The sequence below is a fragment of the Pinus tabuliformis genome, chromosome Q (assembly GCF_031772625.1).
Source record: "Pinus tabuliformis cultivar Carrire ecotype Pingquan chromosome Q, CPIR1, whole genome shotgun sequence".
NCBI lineage: Eukaryota > Viridiplantae > Streptophyta > Pinopsida > Pinales > Pinaceae > Pinus > Pinus tabuliformis.
Window position 1 is genome coordinate 344681007 of NC_142296.1, and position 27186 is coordinate 344708192.

The 27186-nt window shown below is 38.8% G+C and overlaps 1 pseudogene across 1 annotated transcript in view; it reads left to right on the forward strand.

Annotated features, from left to right (window-relative positions):
• Positions 1-27186, forward strand: part of LOC149219599 (ABC transporter G family member 3-like) — a 237763-nt pseudogene that overhangs the window by 168486 nt on the left and 42091 nt on the right. Inside the window, exon 8 of the transcript XR_016249245.1 lies at positions 15214-15300. The product of XR_016249245.1 is annotated as an ABC transporter G family member 3-like (transcript). The remainder of the gene's footprint in view (positions 1-15213; positions 15301-27186) is intronic.

Genomic DNA, 27186 nt, shown 5'->3' on the forward strand with positions numbered 1-27186 from the left:
CATCTTGTCGTACTACTACCTTCCTGCTCCCTAGAAGATAGATTCTGTATGCCTTAGCGTTTTCGCTATATCCCACCAGATATCCCTTTTCCGCAGTCTGATCCAACTTCTTCCTCTTTTCTTTGGGTATGCGGAAATATGTTAAACTCCCAAATATCTTGAGCTGACTGACTTCAGGCGTCTTCCCAGTGAAGACTTTCTCTGGAGTAATCTTGCCCAATGCCTGATGAGGAGTCTTGTTCTGAATATAGACAACTGTGTTGCATGCTTCTGCCCACAGGAATTTTGGCATATCCTGATCATACAACATGGCCCTAACTGCTTTTACAATAGCCCTATTCTTTCTTTTTGCTACCCCATTCTGCTCTGGATTGTAGGGAGCTGTCCACTCTCTTCTGATGCCCTCCTTAGCGCAATAATCAGTGAAGTCCTTATCGACATACTCTCCACCATTATCTGAGCGCAAAAATTTCATTTTCTTCCCAGTTAGATTCTCCACCAGAGCCTTGCACTCCTTGAATCGATAGAAAACCTCATCCTTGGTTTTCAGAAAATAAATCCAAGTTTTCCTCGATTGGTCATCAATGAAGGGAAGGAAATACTCGACACCACTGAGAGCTTTGACGGACATAGGTCCGCAAATATCCGAGTGTATCAATCCTAGTACACTCTTGGCCTTGTGTTTGCTCCTAGGAAATGCTGCCTTGGCATACTTTCCTAGAGCGCATCCCCTGCATGCATCATCTCGTTCTGTACTTAGATCTGGAACTCCTCTTACAATGCTCTTGAGAATTCTCAGAGCTCCATGGTGCAAGTGACCCATCCTTCTGTGCCATAGTTCGTTCAAGTCCTTGTCCCCATGACTGCCTATTAGTGCCATTGGTGATTATAGTTGTAATCTATACAACCAATTACTTTTGATCCTGATCTGCACTTTCTTTTTCCAGCTCGGGTGTTTGACGTATACCTATTCCTTGATGAGGTAGACGTCATAGCCCTTGCCTTGTAGTTGTGACATGGAAGTAGGTTCATCCCCAATCTTGGTACATGCAACACATTTGTGGCACGAAATCGCCCTCCCGATTCTGTCTGAAAAACTATGGCACCCTTCCCTACTGGAGTACACTTTGCCTTGTTCCCCATGGTGATCTGAAAGTTCATCTTCTCTTCTAGATATTCTGAGAAACACTCCTTGATTCCCGTCATATGCCACGAGGCTCCACTGTCTATATACCATACTTCTGATGATGCAGTACTAGTCATGCACGCCACTTCTTCTTCCAGCCTGGAAGCCAACATAGAGAAATTGAAATCTCTTTTTCTTGTGCAATGTTTTGAAAATTTGTGTTAGTCCCCTGAGGTGGATGCCTCTGCATCGTGGTCTCGACCCATAATTGATTTTCCCTTTCTGTCTCTGATTACTCCCTCTGATACCATGTGAAAATTCTATCACTGCAGTAACTGATTTAATTTTCCTACTTATTCCACCATAAGTTATTCATGAAATCACTTCAATAAACATTAAAATAAATACTGCTGCAGATATCACACCGTAATACAAAAACAAGCATATGCACAAGAATCAACACATTGACACAGATATTTTGGACTAATGTCCCTGGAAAAACCCAATGTGGGAAAACCGGTGCAGCAAGGGAGGATTTTATTATTCAACAATTTTCTAGTACAATAGGGTGCCAAACTGGCCTACCCATAGATAGACAAATTCTCTAGTACTTCTTCTGAACCCAGCGTCAGCCTTGTTGACCTCTGTGTGGCCTGAAACCCTCTGTGTCAGCCTAATGAGACTCTGCGCAACCTCTCTGGCCTTCTGCGTCACTCCTGCAGCCTCTGCGTGGATGATGCAGACCCTGCTGGCTCTGTGTGGATGACGCAGACCGTGCTGGCTCTGTGTGGATGACGCAGACCCTGCTGGCTCTGCGTAGTCTCTGTTGCCTCTGTATGGCTCCCTCTAGCCCTGCGTTTGCCTTTTTCTGTCTCTGCACTTATCTCTCGTCTCTCTGTTCTGTACTTGTTGCCTCCTGACTGCTCACCTGACCACTGGCTCAATTTCTCAGCTAACCGCGCTCCAGAAATTGAACTGACTGGTCTCCCTCAGTGTATTCTCCAAGTGACCCTCAAGCCTCCTCTTATACTTTTTTTGTTGACAAATCAACGGTCGAGATTAAGTCCCTAATCAATGGCTAAGATTAGATTTGGCTTGATCCATGACTTTTGTATCATTCTAACACAATTTTATATTAATTCACATTACTATTTTATTTTCCCTAAGTTTAGACTTAGGGATTACATTAAAAATATTAATTATTTTAATATCTCCCAAATTGTTTAAAATCTGCCCAAACCCTTTCTGGGTATTGGAGATCTCATGTGCCTTAGCCTCTCCACCAAATTTCGTGGCTAGAGCACATTCAATGCTACCCAAAATCAACATGCTGATACTTACAGGAAGATGTCATGGTGAAATATTATCAAAAGGTAAGTCTAATTTGAAGTGTTCATTGATTATTTTTGAACTAACATCTGGTTGGGCTTATGTAAAACTTTCAAAGGGAAGATCTGTGAATGACCTCCAAGCAGACCATATAGAAGGATGTAATGTCCCTCCGAAAATATGGCATGAAAGTAGAATGACATGAAGCAAAGCTAGATGGAAAATCTGATGGATCACTTTTTGATGATTTGAAGACATGACTAACTCATGAATAAAGTGATGGATGATTTGTGCCCTATATACAAGTTCCCAAAGATGAAGACTCCTTTACAAAGAAGAAATTTATGACATCAAAGGAAGGAGCTCTTCAAGTAGCTGTTTGTTTGAAGATCTCCACATAAGGAGCTATGATAGATCCCTAGTTAAGAGGGAGCCTGAGAAGAAGTTTCTTACTTGGGAGAAACTTGGGAAATTCCTAAGCAGGAAGCTTAGGTACATTCCTTTGTGATAGAAATGAGTACATTCCTTTAATGGAAAAAAACCTCTTGGCTTGAAAAAGAGAGATAGACACATCGTTCCGTTCTTCACCTGGGAAGACAGAATGGAGGATTGTATAATCATTTGGCATCTGATGCTATTTGAGGATGAGATAGGGCATCCAACGGTAAGAGTAGTCATGGAGGACCGATATTCTTTGTGGGACTGGGGAGTCCAAAAAAAGAATAGTCCTTATGGGCATATCCTTAGTGAACCCGAGTGGGGTATGTTCCTAGAGAGACAATGAGGAGTATGTCTATAAATCATTGGTCTCGCTAGCATTGTGCTCTGATCTTGTGGAGAAATCGAGTTGTTAGTCAAGGCCTTGCTATATAACAATGTTGGTTGATATGATGCTATACAAATCCGAATTCTTCTTATGAGAAATTCTTCAGATTGAGAATGACTAAGTACCATTATGAATACCTCCCTTGTTAAGAGGGAAAGTTGAAAAGTGTAACTAGGTTTGGTCTTCATAATGACATGTAATTTTGACTTTTGTAATTAATGTAATAAAGGAAATACAATTATTTTTGTAAGCCTTGCTTCATGGGTTTCATGAGCAAGTGATTTTATTTTAGGTGGCTCCCATTGAGAGCCTTAGGATTTATCATTAAGGTCAATGAATTGATGTCATGTATGAAGAGCTCTTCTTGAGCATATGTAAAATGTATATGAATCTATGAATATGTCTAGATAGCCCTCCAACGACAAGCACTTGCCATCCTCTTCTAAGTCAGCTTCCAAACTGTATGGAAGATCTCATGTCAGCTTATATACATAGGCTAACCACTATATAAAGGGACCATGGTTTGTTCCACAAAGGTAGTGGATTCGGACATCCCTTTGAGATTTCGAGCGAACAGAGGCAACGAAGAAGCTTGGTGGTCTTTTTGTGATTTCGGAGAACAAAAGGCAGTGAAGGGAAGTCCAGAACTTCGCTTCTCTGAAATTTCGGTGAACTGAGACAACAGAGGAATTCAGATCATCTATGTTTCGGTAGAGGCTATAGTTGGAAGTGAAACATCTCTGGATTCAGATATGAGAACATAACTTGGTCTATGAGACAGAGGAAGAGTTTGGGTGTCTAAAAGAATTCAGATATCTCTACAGTTCGTATTTTAGTAGCAACGAAGAAGATGAGACAATTCGTAGGGTACCACAGTCATACATTTCGATACTATGAAGGCCATGACAATGAGAAGAAGATCTTGAAGGCAGTGATGAGAAGATCTTGAAGACAATGATGCATAGAAGGTCGAAGCGAAGGAAGCATCACGAAGAAGAAAAGACAGTCAAGAGAAGCAGTGTCTTGGTCTTGGAGTGGCTAATAGGTCAAGGGTCTTGGTCATGGTATTCGCCAATTGGAATCTCTAGAAGAAGAATTTGTGCGGGTTTTCCTCTCAAAGAGTGAGAGGTTTTGGCCCTGGCTCATAGCTTGCCTGTTGTGTCTCTTGTCTATTTATGTTCTTGCATTGGTTACTGTTTGATGAAAAAGAATACTAAGAATCTAATGTAAAGAAGATCCTAATCTAATCAAGTAAAAAGCATTCACAAGTAGTCACCAAAGACGAGAAATCAACTAGCTCTAAATGCCCTAGATTTCTCAACAGAAGAGTCTATATTGTAACTTTGGTTAAGAGTTGAAGTACTCAAACCTAACCACTAGTAGGCTATCAGGGTGTGTTATAACCATTAGGAGGAAAAGGGATTCCATTCTTTCGAGTGCATTTGTTGCATAACTGAGCAAAAATAGCCAAGAGGGATAGGAGGTAGAGCACAATGAGAGGATTCGTGCATTGTAGCAGCCCACAGTCCACATGCCATACTTCTTTGTACTCGTAGCCATATTTCCATTCAGAGAAAGAGAGCAGAGCGACCTCACCTTCCAGCTGGGTTTTTCTCCCAAAAGGGTTTACAAGGGCATATCTTGTGTCAAATGTGTGATTGAGATTTTATTTTGTCGTTCTCTATTTTCTGCATAATTTTCATTCACATGCATGCACTATTAACAATAAATATACAGATCCAAAAATCTAATAAAACTGTAACAGTGTAGAATTTAAAATTTTAAATATAATTTTATCAGATATGTTGTGACAATTGTCCAGTGGAATATCCACGGTAGTGTAGGGATTAGGGAGAATGGTCTGACAAAGGAGAGTCATTCTCCATTTGTTAAAGATGTTGACCAGTTGGGGAGAATGGTCCTAGAAGCCCAGGGTCACACAGTTGACTACGTGGCTTTCAACATCATGCCCAAACTCTCTAAATAGGATGAGGAGCTCATTTAGCATCATGCCTAGTTGCTCAGATAAAGTGTGGCCTTTGGCATTTCACCAAGGAGCCAGAGGTACCAATCCAGAGAATGGTGAACCAAGACTAGTCTAGGTTAGGAGTACTGACCGAGATTATGGGTTAGTGGTACCAACCAAAATATGATGACTAGTTGATGCTAGATGTTATGCCATATGTCAGGAGTACCAACTAGTTGATGTTGATGATTGACCATATGTCAGAGTTGCTAACTAAGTTATGGTAATTAGATGATGATGAATTGTTATAACCTTTTCTTAGAGAAATTTGTCACCATGAGAGCATCTAGATAATCATTATGAATACCTACCTAGTTAAGAGGGAGTGTTGAATTTTTGTAACTATGGTCGGTCATCATAATTAATATTTTGATATATTTATATTTTGTAAGCATGTTCTTCATGCTTGTGACAAAATAAAAAAATTAGAAGGCATGTTCTTCATGTCCTAAGCAAAAAGAGAAAAATTAAATTTTTAAGAATTGATTTTTTTGGCTCCAAAATGAGCCAAGTCAGCCTCCTCCTGGTCAAGTCGGCCTAACCTCTAAAAGGCACCCATTTGGCCAACAAGAAAAATATATCTATGAGTGATTCGACCTCCATTGGTAATTCAAATCTTCTTAGATAAGATGAGATATCATCTGTGATGGAGACAAGGAAGGAGGACGATTTCAAGGACAAATCTCTAGCTCAAGTGTAGATTGAACTTTTGAGATGACACCTTACCTATCTCTGTGGATAAGTGAATTTCTGAGGCAAGACTCTAAGACAAAAAGGCCAAGCTTCTGAGATATAGTGAAGTTGCAGGGCCAAGTTCTATGGATGAAGGACAACGAATTTCTTCCCTAGCTGAGTAGACCATAGCGAGTTTCTTGGGCAAGATGTTCGACTTGACTAGGAGGGTTGGATCAGGTTTGACCATGTTTACTTTGTTGGGTCAGTTTGACCTTGTACATGACTAGGATGTCTAGATATGTCTCTTGTTGAAGTGAAGAATTTCTCTAAGGAAATGGTTGCTTGGTTTTTCTGTCACGTGGGTTTTCCTGGGGCAAACTCTTGTGTTTTTTGTTTCACAGTCTCTTTATGATCCTCTAGGATTTTGTTTCTACGGTTGAAGTTCTTGTCGTAATTGTTTTATGATGAATAAATATAAGAAAAGATCAATCTAAGAGAAATCATAAGAAACAATTATCAGATTAGAGGACTCTTGAAAAATCAACACCTTCAAAGTGGAGACAAATGCGAGTGGGTATGCTATTGAAGCAGCCTTCATGTAGGGAGGAAGGCCTATATGCTATCATTCTGAAGTATTTCTGTTGAAGAATGTAACTAGGTTCGGTCTTCATATTTGTATAATGTAGTTTATTTGTTAAAAGAAGTTTTATAATGACTTATTAAAGCATGGGCTTCATGCTTGGGTCATCATATTTATAGGTCAAAGCCTCCATAGTAGGCTTCTAGGTTTTATATTGAGTCAATAGAGTCATTGTAAATTTTATTGGACCCTTCTTGGGCTTTTGTATCATGTAAAAATAATTATTTTTGAGTCAAATAGGTCATTTGAATCCTCCACACCAAGTTGGCCCTATGATGATGAAGTTGACCTACATTAAGGCAATTCGAACCCCAAAAGAGGCTATATATAGACAGACAGTTCAATCTATTTGCTCACTCACTCAACAAGTTCGATACACAAGAAAGAGAGGCAGAAAAAGGTGTGAAATTCCAAGAGAAACAAGAATATTGAAGGAGAAGACAAAGTTAAAGTTTTGGGCCATCTTTATCTCACACGTGCGAAGTTACTGGGCTATTGTCGGGGCTAAAATTCTGAATTCTACAGCGGGTCGAAGTTCTATTGCAAGGGTCGAAGTTTTGCTGTTGGGGAGGCCGAAATTCTCTTGCTGCTAGGTAGAAGTTCTAGGTCGAAGTTGCTACTAGGAGAACATCACTTGAAGAAGAAGGAAGGGCTGACTTGGTGATTGGGGGAAGTCTGTGTCTAGGTCAAAAAAGTCTTGGACTATCTCATCTTGTCTTTGAATCTATTGAAGGAAGAGTTCTAACTGTGTTTTCCCCTTATAGGGGTTTTTTCCTGGCTGCCCTCCCACATCTTGTGTCTCTTGTTCTTGTGATCTTCATATACACATATATTGGTAATTGCTTGATGAACATAATATAATAAATAAGTAAAAGAAGCCAACATAATTCACAAGTAATTATCAAAGAAGAGGAGTCAAACCTTAATTACTGCTAGCATTGATTTCTCAACATGTTATCAGAGGTAAGGTCGAAGAAGGTTGGAGATCACTTTGTTGGCTTAAAAGGAAAGGATGCTCCCTCTATGGAAAGTTACTTGAAGATGGGATTCAATATCATAAGAATTGCAAGAAGTTGGATTGAAAGGATCTCTACAACCTATCTAAGAAGATCAGAAGTGAAGGACTTTTGGCTGCACTTACAGGTACTCTTGATGATGACAATGCCTGGATCATTGATAGTGGAGCATCAAGACATATGGCATGAGAAAGAAAACAACTTAATACCCTGTCAAAGGAATAATCATCTCATGCAGTGGAGCTAGGAGACAATAACAATTATGTAGTCAAGGACCTTGGATCTACATCTTTAAAGCTGTAGAATGGAGCAAAAATACACCTCAAGAATATACTCTATGTTTCAGGTTTGAAAAAGAATTTACTTTCAATTTCTTGTTTAGAAGATAAAGGAGATAGGGTTTCTTTTGTAGATGGTAAAGTTTTGGTTTGGGGAAAGAGTTCCAGTATTGAAAATGCTAAAGTTATTGGAGTTCGTGAAGGAAGACTATATAGAGTTATAACACCATTTCTTCAAGCCCTAGTTCACATGGAAATCAGTCCCATAGAACTATGACATAGAAGATATGGGCATATACACTACAAGATCATTTCCTCTCTCAATCAAAGGGTAAATGGCATCCCTAACATCAAGGAAAATCGTCAAGGATTATGTAAGGGATGTGCTTTGGGAAAGAATACAAGGAAGCCTTTCACAAGAAGTGATACAAGGTCTGAAGAAATATTAGATCTCATTCATTCCGATGTGTGTGGACCTATGCCTAACAAATCACTTGGAGGCCACCTTTATTATATGACCTTTATTGATGATCACTCTAGAAAGACATGGCTCTACCTTCTCAAGTCAAAGGATGAAGTTTTTGAAAAATTCAAGGAGTTTAGAGCTGAAGTGGAAACCTTAACCGAAAGAAAAATACAAACCTTGAGATCCAACAATGGTGGGGAATACACTTCAAAAGAATTGGTTGCATATTGTAAAGAAGTAGGTATTAAGAGGGATCTTATTGTTCCCTACAATCCCAAACAAAATGGAGTTGCAGAAAGGAAAAATAGAACAATTGAAGAATGCATACGAACTATGATATTTGATCAATATCTTCCAAAGTTTCTATGGGGTGAAGTAGTTATGACAACAATATATTTACAAAATAGAAGTCCTCATAGAATTCTTGACAATATGACACCTAAAGAAGCATTCACAGGGAAGAAGCCTTGTGTGGACCATCTTCGAATCTTTGGGTGTCCCGCATATATCCATGTTCCAAAGGACAAGTGAAAGAAACTAGATTCTATAAGCATCAAAGGGATCTTCGTTGGCTACAGTCTTTCTTCAAAGGCATATAGAATCTACATTATGGAAGGAAGACAAACTGAAGTAAGAAGGGATGATATATTCAATGAGAATCACGCCTACAAGAGATCCAAGGATATTCCAATTGATTTTGACGACGAAGATACACCACTATTTGAAGAAGAAAAACATCATGATGAGACAACTCCTAACCAAGAAGAAGAAGATGAAGGACCAAGTGAACCGATTCAACCTATGATCATACCTGAAACAAGGAAGAGGCCAAATTGGTTGAAAGCTACTCTTGAAGATGCTGAAGGACATGGAGCTACTAAAGGAACTTTTAGAGAAAGCAAAAGACCAAAAAGATATTCAGGATATGCAACATACATAACAAAATTGATAGAAGCTGAACCAACTACTTTTGAAGAAGTTGCTCATCAAGAAGAATGGAAGAAGGCAATGCAAGAAGAATATCAATCCATCATGAAGAATGGAGTTTGGGAAATCGTTCCTAGGCCAAATGACAAATCAATTATCACTTCAAAATGGATTTACAAAATCAAACATGCGATTGATGGAAGTATAGATAAATACAAAACTAGATTTGTTGCAAGGGGTTTCTCTCAAAAGTAAGGTATAGACTATGAAGAAACCTTTGCACCTACTACTAGGTATACCACTATAAGATCTTTGGTTTTGCTAGATGCTACAATGGGATGAAATATTCATCAAATGGACGTAAAAACAACTTTTCTGAATGGGACCATCGATGAAGAAGTGTACATTGAACAATTAAAAGGCTTTGAAATAAATAGAAAGGACACACATGTGTCTAGACTCAAGAAAGCCCTATATGGTTTAAAGCAAGCTCCTAGGGCATGGTATGCAAGAATAGATTCATATCTCTTAACAATCGGGTTTATCAAAAGTTTTGTAGATCCAAATCTCTACATTAAGGTAGTAAACAATGAACCAGTCATTATACTACTTTATGTAGATGATTTGCTTATTACAGGTGTGGAGCATAAAATACAAGAATGCAAGAAGATGCTGACAGCTGAATTCGAAATGAAAGATTTGGGACTTATGCACTATTACTTGGGTTTGGAAGTTTGGCAGAAACCTAGAGAAATATATCTGGGTCAAGGTAAATACATAATCAAGATTTTACATAAATTCGGTATGATGGATTCCAAGCCTATGACTACTCCCATGATCACTAATCTCAAGAAATTGAGAAGCTTTGACTCTAGTCTCGTCGATCCTACTAGCTATCGTAAGTTGGTGGGCTCTCTAATGTATCTGGTAAATACAAGACCTGATATATGTTTTGCTGTAAATATTCTTAGTCAATTTCAGTTGGAGCCTCATCATGACCATTGGATAGCTGCTAAGCATATTCTTAGATATCTTCGTGGCACTATACATCACTGCCTAAAATATGATGGAAAGGAAGTTAAGTTGACAGGTTTCACAGATTCAGATTGGGGTGGCAGTGAGACTGATGGTAGAAGCACTATTGGTGGATGTTTTAGTTTGGGAGCTACAATGATCTCATGGATGAGTAGAAAACAAGATCCTGTTGCATTAAGTAGTGTTGAAGCTGAATACGTTGCTGCATGTGAAGTAGGAAAGGAAGTTGTTTGGTTAAGAAAACTCTTGTCAGATTTGTTTGGAAAGCCTCTGGATCCTACTATAATAAATTGTGATAATCAAAGCAGCATCAAGATGTCTGAAGACCTTGTATTCCATGCAAGGACAAAGCATATCAACAACAAGTACCACTATATTAGAAGTTTGGTACAAGATGGGGTCGTAAAGCTACAATATATTCCAATAGATGAACAGGTAGTTGATGTGCTGACAAAGTCTCTTTCGAATCAAAAGTTTGAGTATTTTAGAAGCATGCTTGGTTTGGTTGACATTGCAGGTTTGGTTGATAAAGAGAGATGAAGCATCTAATGGTGGATGCTTGGGAGGACATCTGGCCGACCTATGTGTGTTTGATGTCTTGATCCCAAAGAGGGAGGGTGGCGTTGGTCTTGGAGCTCTGACCTTGGATACGCACCTAGATCCTTAGGTTGATGGTTAGTTAGTAAGCCTGATGGTACCTAGAGTGGCTGAAAACTTTAGTCCATCTTAGTCCCACCCGGATAGATAACCTTGGTCAGGTATCTAGTTTGTGGCACTGAGTGTGCCTGAACTCTTCGTAGTTCATGTGTTTTTGAGATCTTCCATGTACTTATATATGAATACCTCCCTAGTTAAGAGGGAGTGTTGAAGAATGTAACTAGGTTTGGTCTTCATATTTGTATAATGTAATTTATTTGTTAAAAGAAATTTTATAATGACTTATTAAAGAATGGGTTTCATGCTTGGGTCATCATGTTTATAGGTCAAAGGCTCCATTGTAGGCTTCTAGGTTTTATATTGAGTCAATAGAGTCATTGTAAATTTTATTGGACCCTTGGGCTTTTGTATCATGTAAAAAGAATTATTTTTGAGTCAAATAGGTCATTTGACTCCTCCACACCAAGTCAGCCCTATGATGATGAAGTCGGCCTACATTAGGGCAATTTGACCCCCAGAAGAGGCTATATATAGATAGGCAGTTCGATCCATTTGCTCACTCACTCAACAAGTTCGATACACAAGAAAGAGAGGCAGAAAAAGGTGTGAAATTCCAAGAGAAGGAAGAAGATTGAAGGAGAAGACAAAGTCGAAGTTTTGGGCCATCTTTCTCTCACATATGCGAAGTTACTGGGCTATTACTGGGGCTGAAATTTTGAATTCTACTGCAGGTCGAAGTTCTGTTGCTGGGGTCGAAGTTCTGCTATTGGGGAGGCCGAAATTTTGCTGCTGCCAGGTCGAAGTTGCTACTGGGAGAACATCACTTGAAGAAGAAGGAAGGGATGACTTGGTGATTGGGGGAAGTCTGTGTCTAGGTCAAAAGAGTCTTGGACTATCTCATCTTGTCTTTGAATCTACTGAAGGAAGAGTTTTGAATGGGTTTCCCCTGATAGGGGTTTTTCCTTGGCTGTCCTCCTACATCTTGTGTCTCTTGTTCTTGTGATCTTCATATACGCATATATTGGTAATTTCTTGATGAAACATAATATAATAAAGAAGTAAAAGAAGCCAACATAATTCACAAGTAATTATGAAAGAAGAGGAATCAAACCCTAATTACTACTAGCATTGTTTTCGCAACAATTTCATGGGGTGTTTCTTAACTAACCTACCTATGACAAGGAGCTATATGCCTTAGTGCACGCTGTGAAGAAATGAAAACACTATCTGATGGAAAGAAGACAATAATCCACATAGATCACCAACCACTGGAGTACTTGCAGGCCAAGAGTAAGCTACAATAGACTAGGCATTTCAAATGGATGGGGTTTCTATAATAGTTTCATTTAGTGATAAAGTATAAGAAGGGTAGCACAAACAAGTTGGTCGTGATGCTTTCAATGCCACCCATATCAAAGATTATAGCTTTGGGAGCTTTGTTGCACGTGGAGCCATTCACCCATGAGGCATATAAAGGGATATTTAGAGGAGGAAGACTTTAAGGAGGTGTTTTAGCAGTGTAGAGCCATAGTCATGTGCATGATGGTGACATCACTGTTGACTACCATCTCCAAGATGGGTTACATTACATGCTAGATAAGTTGTGTTCTTAAAGGTGAGCAATTGCAGCTTATTATAGAGGCTTACACCTCCAAGGTTGCGAGGAACTTTGGTATAGGGAAGATAGGGGCCAACTTGTAGAGGTATGTCCATTGGCCCAAGATGCAAGAGTAGGTAGCTAGGTTCATAAGAGGATGAATACTTTGTTGTACCAACAAGCCTAGTAATAGGAAACAATGTCTATATCATCCCTTACCTGTACCCACTTGTCATTGGGAAAACATTCCATGGACTTTGTGGGATGTTTACTAAAAAACAGGGAGGGACATGACTACTTGTTTGTGGTAGTTAATAATTTCAGCAAGATGTATGTTTTGATGCCCTATAAAAAGACTATCAATGGGCAAGAAGCAACAAATTTGTTATTTAGACAGGTCTGGGTGCACTTTGGGATACCCAAGGAGCATCGTTTTAGACAGGGATGCAAAATTTCTTAGTGCATTTTGGACTGCATTGTGGGAGAAGATGGGCATGAAGTTGAAGAGGTCTATAACATTCCATCCACATATAGATGGTAGACATAAATAGTCAACATAACTTTGGTGCAATGTTTGAGAGGTTACAATCAGAAGCATTCAAAGACTTGGGATGAGGATCATGTATATATATAACACTCTTATAGTAGACAATCCACACTCTACTCGTCAGTTCCCATTTGAAACTTGTTTGATATTTTCCACCTTCACCTTTGGATATTGCATATGGGCAACAAGGAGTGAGGGAGGATCTTAAACGGGATACCTTAAGGGAAAAAAATTAGTTGAGAATATTTGGAAAGTCCATAAAGAGGTAGAGGAGACACTACAAAAATCACAAGAAAAATATAAGGCCAGACATGATCAACATAGAATAGAGAAGTCGTTCAAGGTGGGAGACAAAGTATGATTTTAGTTGAATAAGGAGAGATTACAAGGTCCTCATAAAAAAAAATCAAAGCTTTGCGATATGGCCCCTTTGAGATACTGGAAAAGGTGGGCAATAATGGCTATAGACTTAGTCTACCCCTATACATGCGCATTTACTCAGTAGTGAATGTGGAGAATCTAAAACTCTATGAGCCTTCCATGCTAGATTAGGAAGAGGAATAGGTCCTACCTTATGTAGAGGATTTGACACCAAATGCTCGAGCAAAGTTGAATGAGGATACAATTTTGCAGAAGAGGTCCATAACTACGAGATAGGGGCAGCATGACCTTTGGCAGATTGGGCTGAAAGGATAGCCTTTAGGAAAAGCTAAATGGCACACCTGAGAGAAGGTGGAGGAAAAATTTCCTTACCTCATTCAGTAGAATCATTTGGGAACCAAAAGCCTCACAAAATGGGGAGGTTTGATCCAGATTGGATCATTATATTGTTTGCCATCCATCTTGATGATTTCATAGGGGAAAAAGTGGAGGAATCAACTAATAGGACCATTATACTGATTGGACCCAACTTGGCAAATTGGGGTTTGAAACTTTCAGGGAGCAGTTTGAGGCATCAAACGACGTTTTTTGAGGATAAAACTTTGCCACTTAAGTGCACACTTTTTTTTTCCTATTCTACAAATAGAGATCTTTCCAATGGTGCAAGAATTGCCTCAATCGGAGTTTGTATGCAAAAGTTATGCCACTTAGAAGTTAACCTCCCTGTTTTGACCACCATAATTTGAGAGGATGCCCTGTCAGTGCCCATTATTCATGGAAAAGGCGTTGGCCACATGATCATGATGAAGAAGACTCTAGAAGAGTCAATATTGTAACTCTAGTTAATAGTTGATGGAGTCAAACCTAACCACTAGTACGCTATCAGACTATTTTTTAACCCGGGCCACTAGGAGGAGAAGGGGTTCCATTCTTGTCGAGTGCATTTTGTTCCATATACGAGTAGAGTAGCCGAGAGGAATAGTACGAGAATACACTGAAAGGATTTGTGCACTGTAGTAGCCCACAGGCCCTAGGGCTTACTTCTTTGTATTTGCAGGCATTTTCTATTCAAAGAAAGAGAGCAAAGTGGCCTCACCTTCCAGCTGGGCTTTCTCCTAAAAGATTTTTCCAGGATTAGCAATTGTGGTTTGTGAGTTTTTAATTTGTTGTTCTTTATTTTTTGCATAATTATAATTTGCATGCATACACAATAAACTATAACAGATCCATAAATCTATGAAGAAAAAAACCCTCAGTGTAGATTTAGGATTTTCTAATATATTTTAGTAGATCTGTTGTGACAAATTGTCGAATGGAATATTCACGGCAGTTTCAGCGTCTCAACCTTTTAATTGGGGAAGGGCATCACATCCTTATCTACTTACTTGGGTATCCAATCCACTCATTTTTCATAGGGAATTACACACAGGCATCTCATTCTTCTCATAAACTTAGTAAATCATTTAATTTGATAGAAGATTACAAATTGAAAAACTTCAAAGATATATTATAGATAGTCCAAATAGTTATCAGGATGGAATTCTTTGTACAGATTCTGTTTTTGTGCTTGTTTGCGATGTGAATTATAGTTTTCATTTGTGTGGGAGAAGGGCACCACATAAATTCTATGGTGAAAGTTGTGCCAATTTTTTTTCTGGTTAACTAACTAACTGTGTTTACTTTGCAGGTAAGAGTTGCTGCCATATTCATTTTAGTAGCTTTCACATCTTTTATGAGTATTGGGGGCTTTCCTTCTCATATCAAGGAAATTAAGGTAAATAGAAGGGAACACTTATTATTATTGTTATCATTCATCTTCAAGATGGAACAAACCTGCAAATGTAGCCTTTTCATTGAACATAAATTTTTGAGATAAACGAAGACTATTTATTTTAGCTATCTTTCCTTGCATTTTTGAGAAAGTTACAATTAGCGGCAGCAGTTGGTTTCTCCTCTTATATCATTATTGATAAATATGTTCTATTAGTTGAGAGGTTGATTTCAATCCCAGGGGTTGTAATTGTAGTATTAATATATTTAGATAAATGTGTACCTTGAGGCTTGGACAGAACATTTGGATAATCTTATATTGATTGATTATTGAGTGAATTAAAGCCTTACAAATTTATCTGGATGGAGAGGCTTGGTGAAAATGTCCACAATCTATGTCTGAGTTGTACAATATTGCAGCTCTATATCTCCAGTCTGTACAAGCTATTGGATATAATGACAATGGAACTCCACATGCTTTGTCTGTGGTGATGAAATGCTAGGTTTCTTGTCAACTTTCAACATACTTTGATTATCACAAAAAAAGAACACTAGTCTTTCCTGCTTGGAAATCAACAATTAATCTCTACAATGACACTGCCTCATAAGTTGTGTTTGCTGCTTCTCTATATTCTGCTTTACGGGATGTGAGTGCCACAATTTGTTTCTTTTTACCTAGACAAGAAATTGGACATGTACCTTGAGTAAGAACATAGCATATAGGTGTAGCATATTTCTTGTCATCAGTGAACCTGCCTAATTGAAATCTATGAAACCTGTCAACTGGAAATTCTCCCCTCTACCCTGTAATATGACATACTCCAAAATTCAATATACATACCTCAAAACCTTCTCGACTCACCTACAATGCTGATCCTTTAAAGCTGTCATAAACCTGGAAATATAGGTCACTGCAAAACTTGGATTTGACCTTGATGCTGTAAGATATATTAAGTTTCGCATCAATTGTCTGTTACGGATTCATTAGCCATTTTTGATTTCTTGTTGGCTGATAATTTCAGCTTGTCCGCCAAAGGTGTAGAAGCTACCTTACAATCTGCCATACAAATCCTCTCAAACAAACTTTTAACATACTCAGTTTGTGAGAAAATGCACAGCCATTGGTTTGTTGAATTTCTACACCTAGGCAATGGCTAAATTAGGCAAGTCAAATGATGAACACATTGGATTTTACCTTTTATTTGCATCGATCTTGCTACTTGTGATGATATTATCATCCATATACATCACCAAGATCATTATGTCATCACATTTTCTTCTAACCTAAAAATTTGGATCAAAAGGACGTCAAGTAAATCCATGTCCTATAAGATGTTTATGGATCATCATATTCTAGGCCCTTGGGGTCTGCTTCAAGATGTTTATGAATCATAATATACTAGTCCCTTGGGGTCTGCTCCAACCCATAAGGAGCCTTTACCAAGATGCACACCAGATGCTCATTACTTGCTACTTGCAACCCCTGCAGTTGATACATATATTCTTCCTCCAAAACTTCATTCAGGAAGCTCTCATTACATCCATCTAATATATCTTCCAGTGAAATGAGCACCCATGGTTATAACTAACGTGATTGTAACCAACTTCACTATAGTGGCAAATATCTCCTCATAGTCCATCCCCTCATGCTGTGCCAAATTCTTTTGTATTAAACCATCAACTTTATATTTAGCAGTGTCACCAAACTTGTTGATTTATTAATGAGTCTTCAAGTAATCAACAAGTTACGCACAAAGCGAATTCTTATGGATTAAAATTGCCAAAATACGAATAAACTCTCTGGACTTGCAAATTCTTTGGAAAGACTTGTGAGTTGCACACATTTTTGGCATTTCCATACAAAAACTTGGCTAAGAGGCCAGAACTTTTGAGTTGCACATGTGTTTGGCATTTCCGTACAAACACTTACCTAAGAGGCCAAAACTTGTCTATAAAACCCAAATTTTCGTCACTTTTTGCTGATCCCAAGTTGCTGAATGTAAAACTGACTGTGAGAAAATAATTTTGATGTCGGCGGGTTTATGTGGTGTTTACATGGCGTTTAATCCATGGATACAAATGATTTGTGGTTTGGGAAACAATTTCCATCCGGTTTTTTGCAGATTTCTGCCACAAGGAAAATGAAAGAAAATATAATAATATCAATGATCGACTGAAGTAGGTCAATGGGATTTGATATTTTTATTTATTTTATTTTGTTTTTAGTTTGTTTATTTTATTTTCAGATTTCTGTGTTGTGTTTGTGGCTTTATTGCAACAGAGTTCTCCAATACTTTTAAAGTGATATTTGGTCTCTGCCCCTGGTTACAGTTGATGCATGATGCACTTGTATATGATTGGATATCTCATACATTTTATATTTGCATTTTCTTTTCATATTTGGTCGGCAAAGTAATTATCTGATGTTGATTTAATTATATATTTCATTCAATTGAAAAAGATGTGTTTTTTTTGCTTTTTTTTTTTCATGTTGTCACTTGATTATAATATGGCCATTATAAAATATATTGTAATATGCTTTAATCATCATATTAAACACAACTGTTTGTCTGAGAATACAAACATATGTAGAACAAGCGTGTTTGGAATGATCTCCAATAGCCCATATCTTAGTTGTGCAATTGATCAACAACTCAAAATGATGATAATGGAAGTCTATTTGTTGGACACCCTCCAAACTGCTATCCTCTCTCACCCTAATGCTTCCTGTATATGCTGCAAATCCATCTTACATGCACTCCAAAAATGAGATTTTATAGATGTCATCTAGTGAAAAGTAATGTTGACTGCATGCCATGTAACTGGCATGGTTAATGTAGGATATACCAAGTTACCAACCACCTGTCTGGCCATTTTGTCTCATCAACTGTACAAGAGTCAAAGTTGGCTGAAAATTTCATCCTACTCACCTTTGATGCAAAACTTCATTTTAGCCTTAAAATGCTACTATTTTCTATGCCTAGGTACCAAAATGTATCCAACTACATGAACTGAGCCTCTGTAGCTTGCTGTAATTTGCAAAGAGTCTCATCCACACCGGCAAATTGCACCTGCAGTGACTGATAATGAAAGAACTTAGTCTCTATTTCATGTTTAGAAGATAAAGGAGATAGAGTAGCATTTGTTGATGGCAAAGTACTTGTATGGCCCAAGGGCTCTAGTATAGATGATACTAGAGTTATTGAAATTCATGAAGGAAGGTTGTATAGACTCTTGGGTCAACCAGCTCAAGCTTTAGTGTTAATTTGGCAGCTCAGGGACAAATTCCCTCCATTGGACAATCTTCCTTGTGAAGAAAGACCCCTCCTAGCCCTTGGAAGAATTTAATTTGGTTAAGGAAAAATATTTTTTTAATATGGAAAACCACATGTGCACAAAAAGAAAGGTCGACCCAAAAGAGAGATTGCATACCCTTGGATGGTTATAAATATAAGTCAAGTGACCCTCATTTGAAGATCATCATCAAGTATTTTTCTTTTCTCTTCTTTGGTTTTGGCTCGCACAAATCTGAAATTGGTTTGCGGGGAATTTGTTTGCATAGGGCCGAAATTGTAGGGTCTGAGCTTGCACGTTCGGATTAGGGTTTTGGTTTGTAGCCGCAGGGTTGCCACAAGAAATTTTTGGATGCAACCACATGCATGCAAGCCTCTACGTGCGGCCATAGCGCTTCAGCGGCACGCATGGCTGTCAGCACCATGCCACTGAGACTTAGGGTTTATTTTGACAGTTGACCACAAACTTCGATAGTTGATCGCAGGCTTATGAACAATGATTTTGATTAGTAGTGTTGCTGGGTTCACCTCTTAGATATTGTTTGGTTGATTTTGCTGGATAGTCTTGTGGATAAAGAATTGGATCATTCTACTCTCTCTTTGCTGAACATTTTATGATGATCTAATAAGAAGAAGAATTTGAAAGGGTTTACCCCCTTGTGGGGTTTTTCCCTGATCTCCGACCAATCCTTGTGTCTCTATGTGTGAATGCTTTTCTTCTATTGTTCCTTTATGTTCCACTGCATTGATGATGATGTCGTTCTTTCTGTATAATTGCGTATGGTGCTAATAATGTTATGATGCCGTGGGGTGAATTCCATATGTAATGCAATTATCAAAGCAAAGGACAATCTAGCCCTAATAAAAATTAACAATACATGATGAAATCAATCCATGTGAACTATGACATAGGAGATATAGTCACCTTCATTATGGAGCATTGCTTGCTTTCAGTCAAATGATTTCAGGGGTTCCCAAATTGCAGATAGAACATGAAGGTGTATGCAAAGGTTGTGCACTTGGAAAGAATATCAAGAAGTCATTTCCAAGTAGTGATAGTAGATGAAGATCCAAAGAAATATTGGATCTGATTTATTCTGATTTATGTGGTCCTATGTTAGTGAGGTCACTTGGAGGTTCGGTATACTATGTAATGTTTATTGATGACTTCTCTCGTAAGACGTGGATCTATCTCATGAAGACTAAGGATCAAGTCTTCACCAAGTTTCAAGAATTCAAGGTTAAAGTAGAGAACCTGACAGGTAAGATGATCAAGATCGCGAGATCTGACAAGGGAGGAGAATATACTTCAAAAGAACTTGTTACCTTCTGTAAAGAAGCTAGATTAAGAGGGAGCTGATTGTCCCCTATAATCCTCAACAAAATGGAGTGGCAGAAAGAAAGAATAGGTCCATTGAAGAATCTGTCAAGGCTATGATGCATGATAAAGAATTTCCTATGTTCTTATGGGGAGAAGCATCCTTAACAATTGTATACATTTAGAATAGAAGTCCTCATCGAATTCTAGAAGATATGACTCTTGAAGAAGCATTCACTGGACAAAAGCCAAAGGTTGGGCATTTGAGAATATTTGGCTACCCAGTTTACATCCATGTTCCTAAGGATAAGAGGAAGAAGCTAGAACCTTCAGGAAAGAAAGGAATATTTGTTGGTTATAGTGAATCATCAAAGGCTTATAGAATCTACATTCTAGAGTAGTGATGGGTTGAGGTTAGTTGGGACGTTACCTTTGATGAGAAGGTTGCATATTGGAAGTATAAAGAAGTTTCTATGGACTCCAACAATAAAGAAAAGCATGAGGCTTCTAAGGAAGAAGGTTCAAGTTCTACAGAACATCCTAAAGAGTCAGAAGGGCCTTGTGAACCTGTAGAACCAGTTGTTGTTCCTGAGATCAGGAAAAGACCAGCATGGCTTAGATCTACATTGGAAGAAGCAGAAGGACATGCAACTCCACATGGCACATCCAGAGAAAGTAAGAAACCTAAAAGGTTCTCTAGTTATGTAGCTCTTATGACTAATCTTATTGATGCAGAACCTTCCACTTATGAAGAAGCAACTAGCCAACAAGTGTGGAAGGATGCTATGATTGAAGAATATCAATCCATCATGAAGAATGATGTATGGGAGATTATGTCGAGACCTGAAGGGAAGTCAATGGTGATTTCCAAATGAATATACAAGATTGAACATGCTACAGATGGAAGTATTGACAAATACAAGGCGCGATTTGTGGCTAGAGGGTTCTTGTAGAAAGAGGGAGAAGATTATGATGAGACCTTTGCTCCATTTTCTAGGTACACCTTTATTAGATCTATTATTCTCTTGCTGCTTCATTGTGTTGGAGTTTACATCAGATGGATGTAAAAACTGCTTTCTTCAATGGCGTAATTGAGGAAGAGGTGTATGCAGAGCAACCTGAAGGTTTTGAGGTGCATGGGAAGGAGTCTCACATTTGCAGGTTGAAGAAGGCATTATATGGACTCAAGCAAGTGCCATGAGCTTGGTATCCTTGAATTGATAGCTACCTGACAAAAGTTGGATTTACTAAGAGTGATGCTGATCCAAACCTCTATTTCAAGGTTGTGAAGAATGCACTTGTGATTTTATTGCTATATGTTGATGATTTATTTTTGACAGGTGCTGAGCCTCTCATTATTCAATGTAAGAGGCAGTTGGCCTTTGAGTTTGACATGAAGGATCTTGAGTATGTAGAATCAGAATTTGATCCACAGTCTTCATTTTTGCATCGACATTTCAAGTCTATAACAAGACTCATCTTTAGGACAAAAGCCACAAAGAAGAGCATGAATACGAGGTAATAAATATGGGTGTGAAGGATGAGAATAAGCTCACTTGTCAACTCTATTTTTTTATTATTAAGAAGAAATAATTAGAATGGAGAATAGTTAACATATATAGTGCGTTAGTTTTTAATAATTGTTATTGTTATTAATAAAGATAATATTTATAACAATTATTGATTTGCTATAATAATTAAATTAAAACAAATATGATTGTTATTTTATAATGATTAAATTATAATGAAGGATCTTGGCTTGATGCATTATTATTTAGGACTGGAAGTATGGCAGAAGCTTGGCGAAATCTTCCTCGATCAAGGAAAATATGTTATTGGGATCCTTAAGAAGTTTGGAATGATGGACTGTAAATCCATGGCGACTCCCATGGCGAGTAATTTGAAGAAATTGAGAGACTTTGAGTCCAACTTGGTAGATCCATCCATGTATCGACGATTGATTGGCCCGTTGATGTACTTGGTTAATACCAAGCTGGACATTTGCTTTGCATTGAACACGATGAGCTAGTTCCAGGTGGAATTAAGACATGAGCATTGGATTGCAACAAAACACATTTTGAGATATCCGAGTGGTACTATAAATTATGGTTTGAGATGTCTCAAACAATGATGTACAATTGTAGGGATATACAGATTCTGACTGGGCAGGGAGTGCAGATGACAGGAAGAGTACTTCAGGAGCATGCTTCAGTTTGGGCTCCGCCATGATATCTTGGATGAGCAGGAAACAAAAATCTATTACACTTAGCACTGTAGAAGCAGAGTATATCGCAGACAATGAAGCTTGTATTGAAGCAGTGTGGCTTTGGAAGTTGTTTGCAAGATTGATCGACTGGGAGCTTGCTAGTTTTTGTAGCATCGGATGGTGTTCCAGTCTCCAGACTTTATGGAGAGGCTAAAACACGAGAGTTCTCCAAAACGTAGAATTGGTTTCTGGAAATTGCACCTAGAGATAGCTCAATTAAATTAATGGACCATCATTTAAATTTTTCTCAAGTCTTAGGAAAACTGGTTAATTAATAGTAATTAATTGAGAATGGTGAGAATTCTCTAGAAATTCACACGGAATGATTTGGAGATGATCTCAGCGATCGATTAAGTTTTAATTTGTTGGAAAATGTAACTGTGTTCGGTCTTCATTAATGTACTTGAGTCATCATGTAATATACTTGTCAAAAGAATTAAGAAAATAATTTTTATTATTGTAACAATTACTTATTAAAGCATGGGTTTCATTCTTGGGTCATCATTATATTAGTCAAAGTCCCCATTGTGGACTCCTAGGATTAATATTGAGTTTATAGAGTCATTGTACATTCAAAGAGACCCTTCTTGGGCTTTTGAATCATGTAAAAAGGTTGAGTATTGAGTCAAATATGATTTATGTATCCTCCACATCAAGTCGGCCTAAGAGAGATCAAGTCGGCCTAAGGACCCTAATTTGACCCACAAGAAGCCTATAAATACAAGCTAGTCGAAGTCATTTGGAGCATCATCTCTCAAGCTAGTTCGATATCTCAAGAGTAGCTAGAGAAGTGTGAAGTCTTTTGCCGGGAAGCTGAAAGAAGTGCAAGTTTGGGGAAGTCTAAGGAGAGGAAGAAAATCGAACTTTTGGTGCTTCTTTTTCTTTGTTTCGTGTTATGGATTAGGAGATCGAAGTCTCCTAAGTTTCATTGTTGCTGGAAGCTGCTTGTTGCCAGAAGCTGCTGCCTAGTCGAAGTTGCTGGAAGGGGTCGAAGATCTGGGAGGTTGACTTGGTGTGGAGGGAAAGTCTGGTCTTGGTCTAGGGTGAAGAGTCTCAAATAATACTATTGAAAGGAAGAATTATCTTGACTGGGTTTTCCCCTCGAGGGGGGTTTTTCCCTGGCATAGTGCCTATATCTTGTGTCTCTTGTTTTGTGATCTTCATATACACATAATATGGTAATTTCTTGATGAAAGATAAGGTAATAAAAAAGTAAAAGAAGCCAACACACTCATAGGTAATTATCAAGAAAGGATAATCAAACCATAATATAACTACTTTGATTTTCTAACATAATCTTGGCCGTTGGAGTCCCAACTGGAGATTATAAGAAGGGGTCGATGGGTAGATGGAGAAACACACAACAAAGAGCTAGCAGTTCAAGTTCCTTGGGTAGTTTGAACTAGCCAACAACAGAGTTCGAGCCAAAGAGAGGACACATGGCTATTGAGGGGCAAAGACAGTGATCTAGAGGAAGATTTTCTAGTTCCGAAGAGGCAAGAGAGGAGGCTGAATTATTTCTCTAGGATGTTGCGCACATATTGCGTAGTGCCTCAAGAAGGCAGTTCTATTAAGCGGGAAAGGAGGTCGTTTCAGTTTCTAGAGGCCGGGGGATTTTCCAGTAGTGAGGAGAGACACTTCCCCAACTATAGCAGGTAGTACGATTGGGGTAATAGTAGTTTTGGGCTGATGGTGTGACAAGCTATGCAGAGGTGGCATAGAAGCTTGTGTAGAGGGTTTGGGTGACTTGCTTTTCATTTGTCAGTTTGAGCCGAGATTGCTTGGAGATGAGGGTAAATTCCCTCAGGTGATTTTGCTAGTATTTCTCTTATATTGGATAGGCAATTGGGCATCCAAATTTATTGTACTAAGAATTTCACTGTTGCATAATAATAAAAACCGTTAGCTCTGCACCGGTTTTCCCACATTGGGTTTTTTCGGGGATGATTATCCAAAAATAATTGTCAATTTTTATGTGTGTGTGTGCTAGCATTTCTCAATTTCCAGTTTATTTTCCGCATCTTTTATTTTATCTGGTGAAGAAATTGTACTGTGATTAATTCGATATTAATTCAAAAAATTGATAAACTACTATTTAGTTAGGAGAACTAATTCCAGTTGTCGCATCTTCAAGGAATTTTCACATGGTATCAGAGCATATTTGACGGACAGGAGGCTCAGAATAGGAAGAGGAAACTTTCGTTGTTCTGAGGGAGCAACAAGCCAAAATTTTCTGGGGCTGCGCAGTGCTTAGTTAGGTAGTGCGAATTGCTGGATAGGGGTTCGATTTTCTTGTTGAAGTTTGCAGGAAATTCGATTTGTCCGTGGAAGTGATTCCAACAGGTAGAGGGAGCAACAACTTAGTATTTTTGTAGGGCAAAATTCTTGTCTGGGCACAAAGGGTTTGCTGCAGTTTGCTAGAGCAGATTTAGTGCTGGGTGGAAGAGAAAGTGCACACGTAGAGGGAATTTCTCTTAGAGGGTTTCTAGCTGCAAAAATTCAAATTTCTAGTTGCAACAGATAGTTTTTTTCACTCCAGAAGGGAGTGCAAATAGTGGAGCTAGAAGCCAAGCAGGTGAAAGAGGGAGACTTCTATCGCAGGTTGAGTTTTTGCAGAGCTAGCCACAATTGGGCTTAGAGACCAAGACAGGCTGGAGGGAGCTTCCAACTATATCATCTGGAAGGCCAGGATGTCCTTCTTGCTAGATGAGCATGATTTGAAGACTTATGTAGACAACGTTGTGACAAAACCTACCAATGCTTATCGACTGAAGAATTTCAAGAAGGAAATGGCCAAGGTGAAGAAGATGGTCGTGGATGGAGTCTGGGACCATATAGTCTCACATATATCTGGCAAGAACACAACCATAGAGATGTGGGATGCTCTCAGGGCTATATTAAAATCCTTTCGAGTAGCGGAAGATTTTCTTGAAAGAAAAGTTGAGGAACGCTAGGATGAAGAAGGGTGAAGGCATTGATCCCTTTCTCAGTAGACTTCAAAATATTAGGGACAAGCTTGCAGCTGTAGGAGAGACACATCCACCTACGAAATTGGTGAGGTTAGCACTCAACAGTATCACTGAGGATTGGGAGAATTTCGTCCAAGGCATTCTAGGACGAGATACATTGTCTAGGTGGGACCAAATGTGGGTTGATCTCTCACAGGAGGAGATGAGGCGAGCTCTAGTAAAGAGCTCCATCAGTGGCAGTAGCAGTAAGGGATCGAAGGGTGTGAAGGAGAAAGACAATGTGGCCCTTGTGTCAAAAGGGAAATAAAAAGGTCCCAATTAGGGACAAGGCTCACAAGGAGAAAAGAAGAAGAAGAAGGATCTATCTAAGATCAAGTGCTTCAGGTGTGGCAAGTTTGGTCACTACATTACTCACTGTTTTCAGAGGAAGAAGGACAAGAAGGGGAAGCAAGATCAGGTGACAACATCCGCAGAGATAGACTAGGTATCCTCCCAGTTGGTGGAACAATTTGTCATGTATGCAGCTATACCTCCAGGAGAGAGCTGGGGCGATATTGAATTTTAGTCCCAAAGTTGCAGAGATTTGGGCAGGGTCCATCGAGGAGAGCATCGGATGATGTTTCCTCATGGAACATTACCTTTTCTATAAGGGCCCACAATTTTTAGTAGCAGGAGGATCAATGTGAGTTGATGCAGTCAAATTCTATAGTGACCGTTGCAGACTAGTGGCAGTTAGATGTTGAGGAGTGTAGAGCAATGCTGATAGCAGAGCAGGAGACTCAATGGCAGAATCAACAACAACGAAAATTTCTCGATGGACATGCAAAGGCTAGTAGCAATCAGAGACTTAGGAGACAATTGCAGCACAAAGACACAATTGATTGAGTATTTTGGATGTTTCTCAGTTTCAGTAGTTGCAATAGTAGCAACAATAGTTGAGAAGGAGTGTTAGTTGAGTTGCAGAGTTGGCAGCAGTATAGGATGTATAGTATAGTGTCAACAACAGTACAAGATGTACAATGCAGTGTCAACAACAATACAAATGCAACATGGTTCAACTGTAGTTAGTGGCAGATGAATCAGAGTTAGCGTAGTGGTTGGTGGACAGTGGCAGGTAGCTACAATTGTCAGACATCAACAGTGTGTATGGGAGGATGATGCAGGGATAGGGTGTTGTAGTAGTGCAACACTAGAACACCTTCCTTGCTAAGAGAGAATGCTAGTTTTTGTAGCATCGGATAGCGTTCTAGTCTTGAAACTTTATAGAGAAGCTAAAACACATGAGTTCTCCAAAACCCAGAAATGGTTTCTGGAAATTCTACTTAGAGATAGCTCAATTAAATTAATTGACCATCACTCAAATTTTTCCTAAGTCTAACATAGGGAAACTAGTTAATTAATAATAATTAATTGAGAAGGGTGAGAATTCTCTAGAAACTCACACAAATTGACTTGGAGATGATCTCAACCATGGATTAAGTTTTAGTCTTGGTTGTTGGAGTCCTAACTAGAGATTATAAGAAGAGGTCGATGGGTAGATGGAGAAACACACAACAGAGAGCCAACTGTGCGAGTTCCTTGGGTAGTTTGAGCTAGCCAGTAGTAGAGTTTGAGCTAGAGAGAGGACGCAAGGCTAGAGAGGGGTAGAGACAGTGATCTCGAGGAATATTTCCTTGTTCTGGAGAGGCAAGAGAGGAGGCTGAATTATTTCCCTAGGAGGCTATGCAGGGACTGCGTTGTGCCTCAAGGAGGCAATTCGATTTAGTTGGAAAGGAGGCCATTTTAGTTTCCAGAGGCTGGGAGGTTTTTCTAGTAGGCAGGAGAGATACTTCACCAACAATAGTAGGCAAGATGGCTTGAGTAGCAGTAGTTCTGGGCTGAGCATGTAACAGGCTGTGCAGAGGGTTTGGACGACCTGCCTTTCAGTTTTCAGTTTGAGCTGGGAATGCTTGGCAATGAGGGTAAATTCCCTTAGGTGATTTTGCCAGTATTTCTCTCAGATTGGATAGCCAGTTGGGCATCCAAATTTATTGTACTCAGAATT